Consider the following 12469-nt stretch of genomic DNA (forward strand, 5'->3'; position numbering starts at 1 on the left):
TTTATGTAATTAAACACAAACACCTTGTACTTAGAAACAAAAAGCTACATTATCCCACTTGAACATCTGAAGTCACACATATTCTGACAGTATCACTCAGATCACATAATCAAAAACCTACTAATTTAGAACTATAATACATGAACAATACCTAACAATGGTATAAGCCATGAGAAAAGTATGATTCTGTAAAATAAATATATGTACATACGTACACATAAACCAAAGAAACACATATATGCATAATATATTCAGTTAGAGTACTATACTTGCCAAATACACAATGAAGATCACAAGACTAATGTCATTTACCCATGTACTCTTACCACAATGCATTACATGTTCGTAGACTTATAGGTATTATGTTAGCTTGCGGGCCATTTTAAGTCTATCCAATTTCCATTTTGATATTTGAAACAACCTATCCCATTTGATGTACATTGGCCTTATCGATCCCATGGTCAATAATTAGATATTACCCTTACTGAGAGTAATAATTTGAAGGGACCTGTGTGTGGTATAAAACATTTTGGAGCAACCTCTGCCCATTAAAAGTACAGTGGACAGTACTGGGGTAATTTTTCTTTTAATATTCATCCATAGATGCAAGTTGCATCTGAATGTGGACAGGGACAAGCTTTGTTTTACATATATAGGGAATCTGGTCCAGAGCAGCAGTATATCCTGTAAGATATACCTGTCCCTCCAAACTCTTCTGTTGATGTTGCTGAAGAGATATAGATCCCTAGACAAAGTACTTCTGATGCTTTGCAGTAGGTCTGTCAGTACTGGGTTAGAGTATGCCTTGTATGTCAGACACTGGTCAGCTCTTAGCAGTCTGTAAGATACTGAGTAGTGAAATTACTTTGAGCCAGTCGATGTAAGACATATTGTTTAGCACATGTAACCTTCTAGTAAGGTATCTCTATAGACGTTTCAGTTGTTGCATATGTCTGGCCAGACCCATGCCAGAGGAAACATAGCAAATGACTGGATTAATCAGGGCTGAGTAAAGGGGAGAAATGACATCTGTAGATCAAGACACACTCCCTTTGTTTATAAGTTGAGCAATATAGAAGAACTTTCTTACAACAGTTGCAAATGCTGGTTGAAAGTTAGGTCACTGTCCACATATCCCAAACAAATGGGTCCTGCCTTAGGGGCATATTATCAGTGCTGTAGTTCTCCATGGTAGATGACTTAATTATTTGGTACAAACTACTCTCAGCCATTCACTGTGCATTTTCTAACAGACAGGGCCGGGCTCTTCTTGGGGAGATGGGACAATCTTCTTTCATAGGTTTAAAGAGAAATGAGCCTAATGCTTGTTGAGCTTTTTGATATGGTTTCAGATGCTTAACTGCATGACCTCTGTAGGTTATGTTCACCTGCACTAGATTTTATTTTCCTGGCTTTGCTTTGACAGTTAGGGAACCACAGTAGCTAGGGTGAAAGCAGTTTTATATCTGCACTTCTGCTATATTACTGGAGGCAGTGTACTTGATATCACACATTACTTACTAACTCATTGCCGCCTACTCCCCACTGTCCCATCTATACCCACTAACTCTCCCCTAGACTAAGTTGAAAGGCTTTCCCTTAAAATGTCAGTGAACCTCATATGAACTTGTCTATATTCTCCTCCTTTGACAAACTGGCTATTTTTTTATACTTTTTCCTTTCTTGTCTTATCTTCAGTACATCTTTAAGATTATCTCTACTAAACACACTGTATGAACAACAATCATATGTTACTACCTGCTATACTTTTAATTGTATGTCTAAACCACTATGCTTATCTAAATATCTTATGCAGTCATATGTTACCTGCTATATTTTATAACTGTATGTGTAAAACACAATGCTTGTATAAATATCTTATGTATAGTATGTTAGTAATTGTTTCTGGACGTTTTCTCCCCGGGCCACTGATGAAAGCAGACAGATTTGTCCAGTCTGACCTCCCCGGTAAACAAATATATAATAAATAAAATAAACAAATAAATAATTTTAGAGCAATGACATTTCTTAAGAAATATTCTCATTGAAGCCATGCCACTTCCGTATTTATTCATTATTACTAGCTGTTGCACTGTTTTAGTCCTATCCTGTAAAGTGGTTTGGCTTATTTTGACACCTTCTTTATCCATTTTGCAGTCATGATTTTTTTTATCACATTTTTAGTTTATCAGGTCCTTAAACAGCAGATGGTGAATGTTTTCCTACCGTACGACTTGTTTTACATATGCAGGACTAAACTTATCTAGGAATAAATCAAACAGACATGACACTTCAGGCAATTTGATGAAGTGGTATATGAACAGGTGCAAGTTTCTAAACTTCCACTGATATGTATGGGAGCTACATCATACAATTATTAATTCATTTCTATTACCCAAAATATGCCATCCAGGACTGAAAGGCACTTAAAGCCTCTCCTGGTAAGCAAAGGAGATAAAGGCTGAAAACAAATCCTGGCTGGGAAACTAATCCACTGTAGACTATATATATATATATATATATATATATATATATATATATATATATATATATATATATATATATACATACATACATACACACACACACACACACATATACACTCACACACACACACACACACACACACACACACACACACACACACACACACACACACACACACACACACAGAGCCCACATATACGTACATACACACATGCATTAAAATATGCCATATACACACCTACAAGAACATGGCAGATTGCCACTCCACCTATCTACATGTCTAGTGTATAAAGGAGAAAATCAAAGACACTAGAAGTGAGCCATGAAAGGTAAACAGACTTCACAAAAGATAGTAATGTCAGGCATCAAAGTAGGGAACTGGGCACTCTAAGGAATCAATGTTTTTGCACGACTGAACCAGCCTCTGTACTGTGAGGGTAAGCATCCCTTCTGATGCTTTCATGTTTCATCAAGAGCAGAGTGTGTGTAATATTTACTGAATGTACTGCAACATAATATTGCAAATTATGCTAGCAGAGGATTATGCTTTTGGTTTATTTGAAAGCACAGTAAGCTTACAGCTTTGTTTACTAGTAAATGTCTATCTCTGGCACACATAAAAGGAGCTGCTGCAAGCATGTCAAATCATGTTAAATTTGGAAACTAGCATGAAATACAAAAGAATACTTTACAGCATAGGAAGACAGAAGAAAACTTTCTAATATGACTACTGCCTTTCGCAAAAATGCTTTATAATTCAATGACTACTGTGAGTATTCACTACAATTTGATTGAAAATATAAACTATAGCAATAAAACATAAGTTTGAAAGAAATCAAACTGATTTTAAAACTGGAAAGATCTTTCATTTGATTGAAGAAAATGAATAAAAGAGTCTAACTTCGATTGATGATACTGCAAAAATTTTCCTATGGTAACTTTTTTCCAATCATTTCATAGCAAAATTAATAACATTTTTACAATGGGACAAAATATTTTCAAAGCTGAAGAGCAGAATTAATGCAATATATACAACCATTCAACTGCAATACTTGTAAAGATTCCTAGAAAACAATACACCTTTAGACAATGAGAAGGGGAAACGGTGGCCAAGAGCCGAACAGAATACTGTTGGCATTCAAGATGGAGCGGTAGGTCAAAACAACAGGGAATAACATATGCAAGACTTCATGGGCAAGTTTTATCCATGAAGGTTCTGGTTGCAATTTGTCATCTGCTATGTTACCCGGACACAAATTTGGAGTTTTAAACTTGTGGAAGCATGCAGAGTGAATAAACTCACTTTCTGAAATTAATGATTGTGTTCATAAATTAAAACTTTTCAACATTTTTAAGAATCAGCAGTGCTCTGCTAACATACCTAAAAAGCTTTCTACCAATATTCCTATTAACAAAACCACTGCGGACTGCTTTATGGAAGAAGATCAAAGGCAGAATGTTTATTTACTTTATTTATTTATTGTCATTTAACAGGGTTAGTCCAACTGAGCCAGCGGCCCATTTTCAGTGGAGACCCGAGGAAAAAAGCTCCAGATAAAAAAGAAACAATATCACACAATTATCACAAAAATATCACAAAGAATATCACAAAAAATAGCTATAACTATAACTATAACGTTACTGTTTCAAGCAGTTAAACATTGAACGATTTTAATCACTTTTTTTATACAGTTTTGTTCAACATTGCAGAAAAATCAGGAACATAACATCAGACAGGTTCAATATGGCAAAAACAGTTTATATAGTTAACAGCTGGAAAACTTCTTGTTTAGCAGTATTTACAGGAAACACGGAGTAGGGTAAAAGAAGGCACAGGAAGTGTTAGACAAGTAGAAAAACATAAGAAAGAGTGCTTAGATTGAGGTAGAAGAAATTAGGAAGACAGCAGTGTAATATCAGGTAGGAGTTTGATATGGACAGAACTAGGTGTTTAGTAGGTAGGTTTTAAGCTTGTGTTTAAATTGGGCTTTATGAGGTATATTCCTTCTGTTAAGGGGAAGGATATTCCAGGAATAGGTGACAGAGAATTTATAGAGGGATTTGCCTATATCTTTAGCAGGTTTGTAGATGTCTAGAAGATGTCTGTCAGATGTGCAAGGCTGACGTGTGGGGTTATAGGGTGATATGTAAGAGATGGAGGGACAATAAGTGGGGTTATAGAGTATGGAGTGTGCAATGTGTAGTTGTGAAAGAAGTAGTTGTTTTTGAAATTCAGGCCATAATAAAGACTTAAGAGCAAGACAGTGGTGGGATTTATATGGTAGATTGGAGGTGAATGTGGCTATATTGTGGTAGGTTTGTTCTAAGAGATGACTAGGGCAGTATATAAAAGACAGGGTAAGAGAAGTGGTGCAGCAAGAGAGGGTTTAGTGGAGGGAGAGAGTAGTTTGTGTCTACGGTACAGAAGTCCAAGTTTTTGATTAGTTTTTTCTATGCACTGGTTGATGTGAATGCCAAATTTTAGTTCATCATGTACCCGGGCTGGCAACTCAGCACGTAAAAATCTACTGCCAATCATTAGCGGACCAGAGTTCCGCTGTGGCGACCCCTAACCGAGAAAATCCTAAAGGCACAACAACAACAACATCAATAGTTACACCAAGTAATTTAGTAAAGGGTTCAGATGTGATGACTGTATTGTTTAGAGAGATAGTTGAGAAGGAGGGTTTAAGGTGTACTACTGTTTTAGGCAGGAAAAGTAAAAGCTTGTTTTTTTTTTTTGCATTTAATATTAGTTGGTTTTCTGTGAGCCAGGTTTTGACTGAGGTGAAGGTGTCTTGGGTATGGGCAAGGAGTTCTGAAAAGTTGTGGCTGGTGGTGATAAGGGTTGAATCGTTGGCATATTGAAAGAGAGTAAAGTGCTTGGTAGCTTAATCTGTTTGTAAAGATATTGAACAAAAAGGACCCAAGACAGAGCCTTGAGGAACACCTGTATTGACAGGTAGGACAGGGGAGGTGACAGATTGCCAGTGAATGGACTGTTGTCTGTTAGATAAGTAACTAGGGAACCAATTTATAGTGGAGGTAGACACATGGAGATCAGAAAGTTTAAATATCATTTTGGTGTGAGAGACTGTATCAAAAGCCTTGGAGAGATCAAGGAATAGGCAGGAAACTTGGATGTTATTATCTCGGGCTTCTGCTACAGTTTGGGTGAATGAGAGTAATGTGGTAGATGTGCTGTGGTGGGGTCTAAATCCATGCTGGGTGGGAGTAAAAAGATTATTGTCCAGCAACTGTTTAAGTAGTTGGGTATGGACACATTTTTTGAGATTTTGGATAGTGGGGAGAGTATTGCAATGGGACGGTAGTTGGATGGGTCGGTGGAGTTACCAACTTTGTGGAGAGGGATTGTGAAGAAGGCTTTCAAGGCTTCCAAATGTCTGATAGAGACTGGGTATGCAATGGATTTGGCAGCAATTTTAAGAAAGTGGGGGGGGGGGGTAATTTATCCACAGAGGGAGAGCAAGGTTTGGGTTTACTTAGTACTGATGTGAAAAAAGCAATGGGGACTGGTTGGAAGGAGAGAGAAATGGGGAATAGGTTTTGGGGGATATGGGAAAATCGTGGGACTTGGCTGCTGAGTTAGCTTTTGAATTGTTTCTATGAAGTGTTTATTTAAAAGTGCAGCTGTCTCAGTGGCAGTATTGAGAAGGAAGGGGTTGGGGGTTTACTAGAACAGATAATTTTGTTAACTGTTGACCAAATTTGTTTTTTTTTTGCGTTGGCTGTCTTTGTTGAAGTTAAAGAAAGTCTTTTTGTCTTTTATGATTAGTTTTTTACACAAGTTTCTGAGTTCTTTGTACTGTTGTAGTAGGGGAGGAATTATATATTTTATCCAAGTTTTCCAGGCAGCATCCCTCTGATGCATAACAGAAAGAGTTTGCTTAGTGAGCTAGGGATCACAGTTACATTTTACTCTAATTTTTCTGGTTGGGGTTATGGAGTTCAGAACGTCTAGGAATATTTTGTTTAAAGTGGTTACAGCTTCATTAAGAGGGAGGTTACAGAGGAAAGTCCAGTTGATGTTGGACAGTATAGAGTTGAATTTTTTTGGGTCAAATTGAGGTAGATTGTGAGTTTCTTTGTAGTGGTGTTCTTTGGGAGAATATTTGACATGTCTATGAATATAGGTAGGGGAATGGTCACTAAGAGAGTTGGGAAGAATGCCAGGACTATGATAGAGAGTGGGGTAGGAAGTGAGGATCCAATCAATTATTGGACCTGTATTAGAGTTTCTTTTGGTTCTAGTTGGTGAGGATATAAGTTGGTGGAATCCAAACAGAATTAGGCTAACAACTGGTGATGAGGAGGAGAGTGAAATCCAATCAATGTTGACATCACCAAGTATAATAGTTTCATATAGAATATGCTGGGTGAGACAAGAGAGGACATTTTCTAGAACAGGAATGTTGTCACATGGAGGGATATATATGGATACAATGGCAATTTTTTTGTGAGGGTTAAGATGACAGTTTACAATTAGGATTTCTGTAGGAGCGAAGCTGGGTATGGGAGTTGGTAGTGGGGAGAGAGTAAGTTGGGTCAGAGTAGAGAATGGCTACTCCTCCACCTCTCCTGTTTGTTCTATTGGCATGACAGATGTTATAACCTGGGAGTAGGATTTCAGAGTTGGAGATGTGAGGTTTTAACCAGGTTTCTGACAGTGTAAAACTTTTAGGTGAGTTTAAATGGATCCAGGAGTGTATTGCTGGAATTTTGTTGACAATGCTTGGATATTTAGTGAGAAAATAGTTAGAGATTTTGATGGCTGAGAAGGAGATGGGGGGGGGGGTGAGGGGTAGGGGTGTCTGCTTGAGGGAAGTGGAGGAAGGAGATGTAGGTCCTGGGTTGGGGTGGATGTCCCCATCCAGGAGTAGTGAATCAAGGAAATCAAGAAAATAGGAGAGGTTAAGAGCAGTGGGTGTACTTGCTGATATGATGGTGGAAAGAGATATATTTGAGTAAAGTTTTATAGTAAAAAGATAGGAGGGAGAGATTGGAAATAGGTCTGGGAAGATGGGAAATGTGGGGGTTGGTGAGTGAGTGGTAGCTGTGAGAGAGGGTGGGTGTTTCTGTTGAAAAATACAGAAATGTATGGTAAGATGTAGAAAGTTTTAGGAGGAGGAATAGAGTAAGGAAAAGGGGTGACATTATGGGGGAGTAATAGGTTTTCAGTAAAAGTGTTGAAGTGAATAGGTTATATGTGAGAATAGAATAAGGGAGAAGAAATAGTGGAGTCAGTTTAAATGAGCAGAAATTGGTGATATGCAGAGAAAAGACTTGAGGCAGAAGTAGTATGGAGGATAGTACATTAGGTTAGTACTGTAAGAGATGTAGATGGAAGTAGAATAGGAGGGGTAATGGTAGAATGATGAAGGGGGAGGGAATTGTTAGGTTGGAGGGGAGAGGCTATTAGGTAGGTATGGGTGATTGACAAAGTGTTAGAGGGAGAGGAGTGCTGAGCATATAAAGTAAATGAGTGTGGGGGTGGGTGGGAATGGGGGTAGGGGAGCAGAGTGAGCCTGAGTGTAGCGAGGGCAAACTGAGCGGGTTGACATGGCTAGGGGAAACACAGAGAAATAAAAACAATCTGTGAGTTATGCCAGTGTGTAGGTAAGGCAGAGGGACAGAAGAGAAGGAAAAAGTAGAGGTGTTCAGAGCTGGAGAAATGGGTAGAAGGTCAGTTGTACCTTGACCAACAGCTGGCCATAGTTAAGGGTAATTGCAACTTTTACTTGGAGGGCAACTGCAGCAAAGATATTAACTGGCTATGTTGGGTTTGTTAGACCAAATCTAAGTTCAGGTGAAATCCAAGTGCAGTTAATAGGTCATGCACCGGCAGTAGCTTAAAACAGCCATGGGGAGTTCAAAAAGGAGAAACTAGATTTTACTAGTCAATACTGCCATCTATTGGCCAACCTAAACTTTAAAACTGAGAGAAGAACATTAATAAAATATCTAGAGTAATGAGGAAAATAAGCAGGCAGGAGATCACAATAGTGAAAGAGGCAGGCTGGGGGGGTGGTTCAGTGTGTGTGCAGACCTTTCCAATACAAGGTGTAATTAAACATTATCATATTTGTTCACATAATTCCATGAAGCTATCTCTTCATTTAGGAATAATCCTGCTATTACAATAAGACAGTTTGAGAAAGGGGGTGATTGCTACTTCTGATCAAATATGACTACAACAAACAATGCATAATCAGCATAAGGCTACCGTGACAGAAAAGCAAGTTATACCAACAAGACAGGAACTGATATAATTGTGTCACAATTATTAAAATGGTTAATGCTATTCTTAAGCTGGAAAGATATCTCACAGAAGATAAAGCCTACAGTGTCACCCTATTTTATTTGGAATTACATTCTTTATTATTTTGTCGAAAAAAACATTATTTGCACCACATAGTTCATAGATTATTACTAGGCCAACTGCCCTTGTGGACCATTTTAATCCTAGCCAATTATCCCATGTGAGAATAAAATCCTGCACCTTGGGCTTATGCCAACCATGTATACTTAACATTTTACTACTGAAAGAGTCAGAGTCTGAGCACAATGTTAAAGTTTGAAGAAGACATTATGCTATACAATTTTGATATTACCTCATTACTTGCCTCATACCATGGGCCTAGTTGTTTCTGGATGCCTACTCACTGCACACCAAAATGGAAATATCACTGGCATTTATAGACATTTTACATACCTAGTTCTAAAGAACTGACAAGTATGAAGGGAGTGTTTTAATTTGAAAATAGGAACGTTAAAAGAAGTAATATATACAAACAGCATTGCAGTTCTTAAGACTGAAGAGTGATCATTCTTTTTTGTTGGCTTTTACTGCTGCCTCCTGCTTTGTGTATGAGATCTCGCTACTTCAGGAACTGGGAACTTGTTTTTTCTCCGCTGTTGTGTAATCTCAGAGTTCGTACATGTAATTAGGCAGAGGATGATGTGGGGGTGTAGAGGGGCTTGCCATACCTGCACAAAATAGTGTTTTTTTTTCACTGTTTTAGTCTACAAGGGTAGATTTTTTTTAAATCTTGTTTTGCATTTTCTGTTGCAATAATCTCATATGTATATATGGCACAGTGTAAAAATATGACTTTTTATTGAACACTTAAGCCTTTCAAAATTCTATATGCCTGCTTAAGTGGAAAACAGCTATTTTTTTTAAAAGTGGAAGAGGGGTGAGAAAACAATAGTGAAGTTTAATATATGTTTTCAGAGCAGATGTGATGGCCTAATTTTGTTGTAATATGAGCCAAAGTTACTATAATTTGCTTAGATCTGATAATTTATTAAAGATAACTTTTATTTTAGTTTGTAGCAAGATAAGAGGCAAGAAAATGTGTATTAACGCTGTGTTAGTTTTTCATCTGACATACATTAAAGAATAATTTCTTTAACCAACTTTAAGAGACTGTTACATAATACCAATGATTATAGCTCATGTGAGAATTGTCTGGCAATAACATAATGGGATTTTACTGAATAAGGCTGCTAACATGGCACAGTATGAAAAATGTGAATTCAAGTAGACAGCCAAAGTAAGGCTGCAGTCGAATTATGTATATTTTGCAGTACAGAATAGAAGTTAGTTATAAACTTCATCAAGCAAAGGTAATGGCAATAAGCACTGTGAACAATTACTGCATATATAATGTCACAGTGAAATGTGGGATTTATGTGCGTCAGACAATGAACTCAATGCTAGCATTTACGTGACAAACTTAGATATGTGTGTGTAAGAAAGATGAAAATTTAAAAGAACGTTTTCTGAATAAAAAACTTAACATAAGCATGAACAATTACAAGGTTGCTTTGAAAAGCATCTCATGTCAAGTATAAGGATTGTGCTGAACATAAATATTTCTTCATCCTGATAAACACAAACAATATAAGACTTGTGAGGCAAATAAAGCATAGACTACAAATGCTGAATATTTTATGCAGGTAAAACTGAACAATGTTTTAAACAAAGAATTATAGGGCATTTATATGTCGGCAAAGATATGAATTAACACACAAGCTAAACATGATCTGATGCTAGAAGACAGGGCTGAGTTTTTATGATAGTTGAAGATATCCACAGCTATAAGCAAGAGTACAGTTTAACCTGTTGAAACTTTGTTGTGTGGCTTATTGCTCTTATTCTTTACTCATTTCATGGAATCGAACACTTTGTGATATCAAGGACTTTAGCACACCAGGTCTGTGTGTTAACGACAGCTTCTTTAAGTTCCTTTAACTTCATATTAATTACTTCCATAAAGCTGTTAATCAATTTTAGCCTCTGCCAACGTCTTCTTCTTTTGCCTTTGACCCTTCCTCGCATCAGTGCACTCTAGGGAATAGTGACATCATATCATGTGGATAAAGTGTTTTGAGTTTTAGTTTTACTAACAGGCCTTGCAGTGAATTGTTTGGATATTCCTTAAAGTACAGAATGATTCGATTGTCTTGCAGTACATGTAATTCCCAAAAGGGATGACTGCAAGTAGTGGAAAAGTACAGTTTTGTACCTACCATAAATGTAGATGTTTGAGTGTAGACACTGCTGCAGTCATTACACTTGGGTTATCCTGCCGTCAGGCAGTCCCGCAGTCGGCCAGAGTTCTAAGGTCTTGGTCCGGCGTCGGTTGCTGTCGCCTCCTCCCTGATGTCAGTGCGACAGGGGTACATAAGATGCAGCCGACGCCATTTTCTTCAGTTTTTCTTGCCCCAGATGTCAGATGCCTCTAAATATGTAGGCAATTCCAATTGCTAATAGAACATACATAAGAAAAGCAAAAAACAACTTACAGCTACCAGGAAATACTCCCCATAGGTAGTAAGGGTAGAAGACATAGGTACGTACCAGCCAGTAAGAGGGGAAGGAGGGAGAGTAACCTGGACTGCAGCAGTGTCTACACTCGAACATCTACATTTATGGTAGGTACAAAACTGTACTATGTTCATCATGTTACACTGCTGCAGTCATTACACTTGGGTAGAATCCCAAAGCTGAGGAAGGGTGGCTTGTCCTATAAGGCATTAGGGGTGGCTATAAGGCCCTGCAGCACTGCAGTGGCAAAGCCAGCTCTGGATTTAGAGTATAGAGGCAGATGGTAATGCTTGGTGAAGGTGTGTACAGAACTCCAAGTTGCTGCTTCCAAAATATCCTTGGTAGGTACTCCCCTGAGGTAGGCAGTTGATGTGGCTGTTGCCCTGGTGGAGTGAGATCTAATGCTGCTAGGTACAGGTTTTCCATGGTATGTGTAGCAGAAACTTATACAATGTCCTATCCATTTTGAAATAGTCTGTTTTGAAATGGCTTTTCCCTGTGCTCTTGCAGCATATGCTACCAATAATTGCTCAGATTTTCTGAAAGCTTTGGTTTTGTCCAAGTAGAAGCGTAACTGCCTGTGAATGTCCAAAGAGTGCAGTAGTCTCTCCCCTTTATTCTGTGGTTTAGGATAAAAAGTTGGCAGGTGAATAGTTTGGTTTAGAGCCACACTGGATACCACCTTTGGCATAAAAGTAGGGTTAGTTCGTAAAGACACCCTGTCCTGGTGGAAAATGAGGAAAGGTTCCACTGCCATTAGAGCCTGTAATTCTGAAACTCTTCGTGCTGATGTTATTGCCAGGAGCAGAGCAGTTTTCCAAGAGATATATTTTAATTCTGCTATGTTGGCGGCTCAAAAGGAGGTAAATTTAGCTTCTCCAAAACAAAGTTGGGGTCCCAAGTTGGAGTAGGGGCTCTACGGGGTGGTCTTATGTTTTTAGCCCCTCTGAGGTACTGTTTTAACAGAGGATTAGAGAAAATTGGTGGATCCGTGTTGTAATGAGCAGAGATAGCAGAGGCGTGGATCTTGATGGATGAAGAAGGAGAGTCCTTTGTCCAGCATCTCAGTTAAGTATTGTAGTATCTGAGGAATGTTTGGTACAAGACGGTCAAGGCTGTGAACTTGGT

General features: G+C 38.2%; 1 protein-coding gene across 4 annotated transcripts in view; it reads right to left on the minus strand.

Moving 5' to 3' along the window:
* Positions 1 to 12469, minus strand: part of MAPRE2 (microtubule associated protein RP/EB family member 2) — a 2455004-nt gene that overhangs the window by 577411 nt on the left and 1865124 nt on the right. The gene's annotated exons all lie outside the window — the stretch shown is intronic.

This window comes from Protopterus annectens, chromosome 3.part1, assembly GCF_019279795.1.
Source record: "Protopterus annectens isolate FY-2018-M chromosome 3.part1, PAN1.0, whole genome shotgun sequence".
NCBI classification, from domain to species: domain Eukaryota; kingdom Metazoa; phylum Chordata; order Ceratodontiformes; family Protopteridae; genus Protopterus; species Protopterus annectens.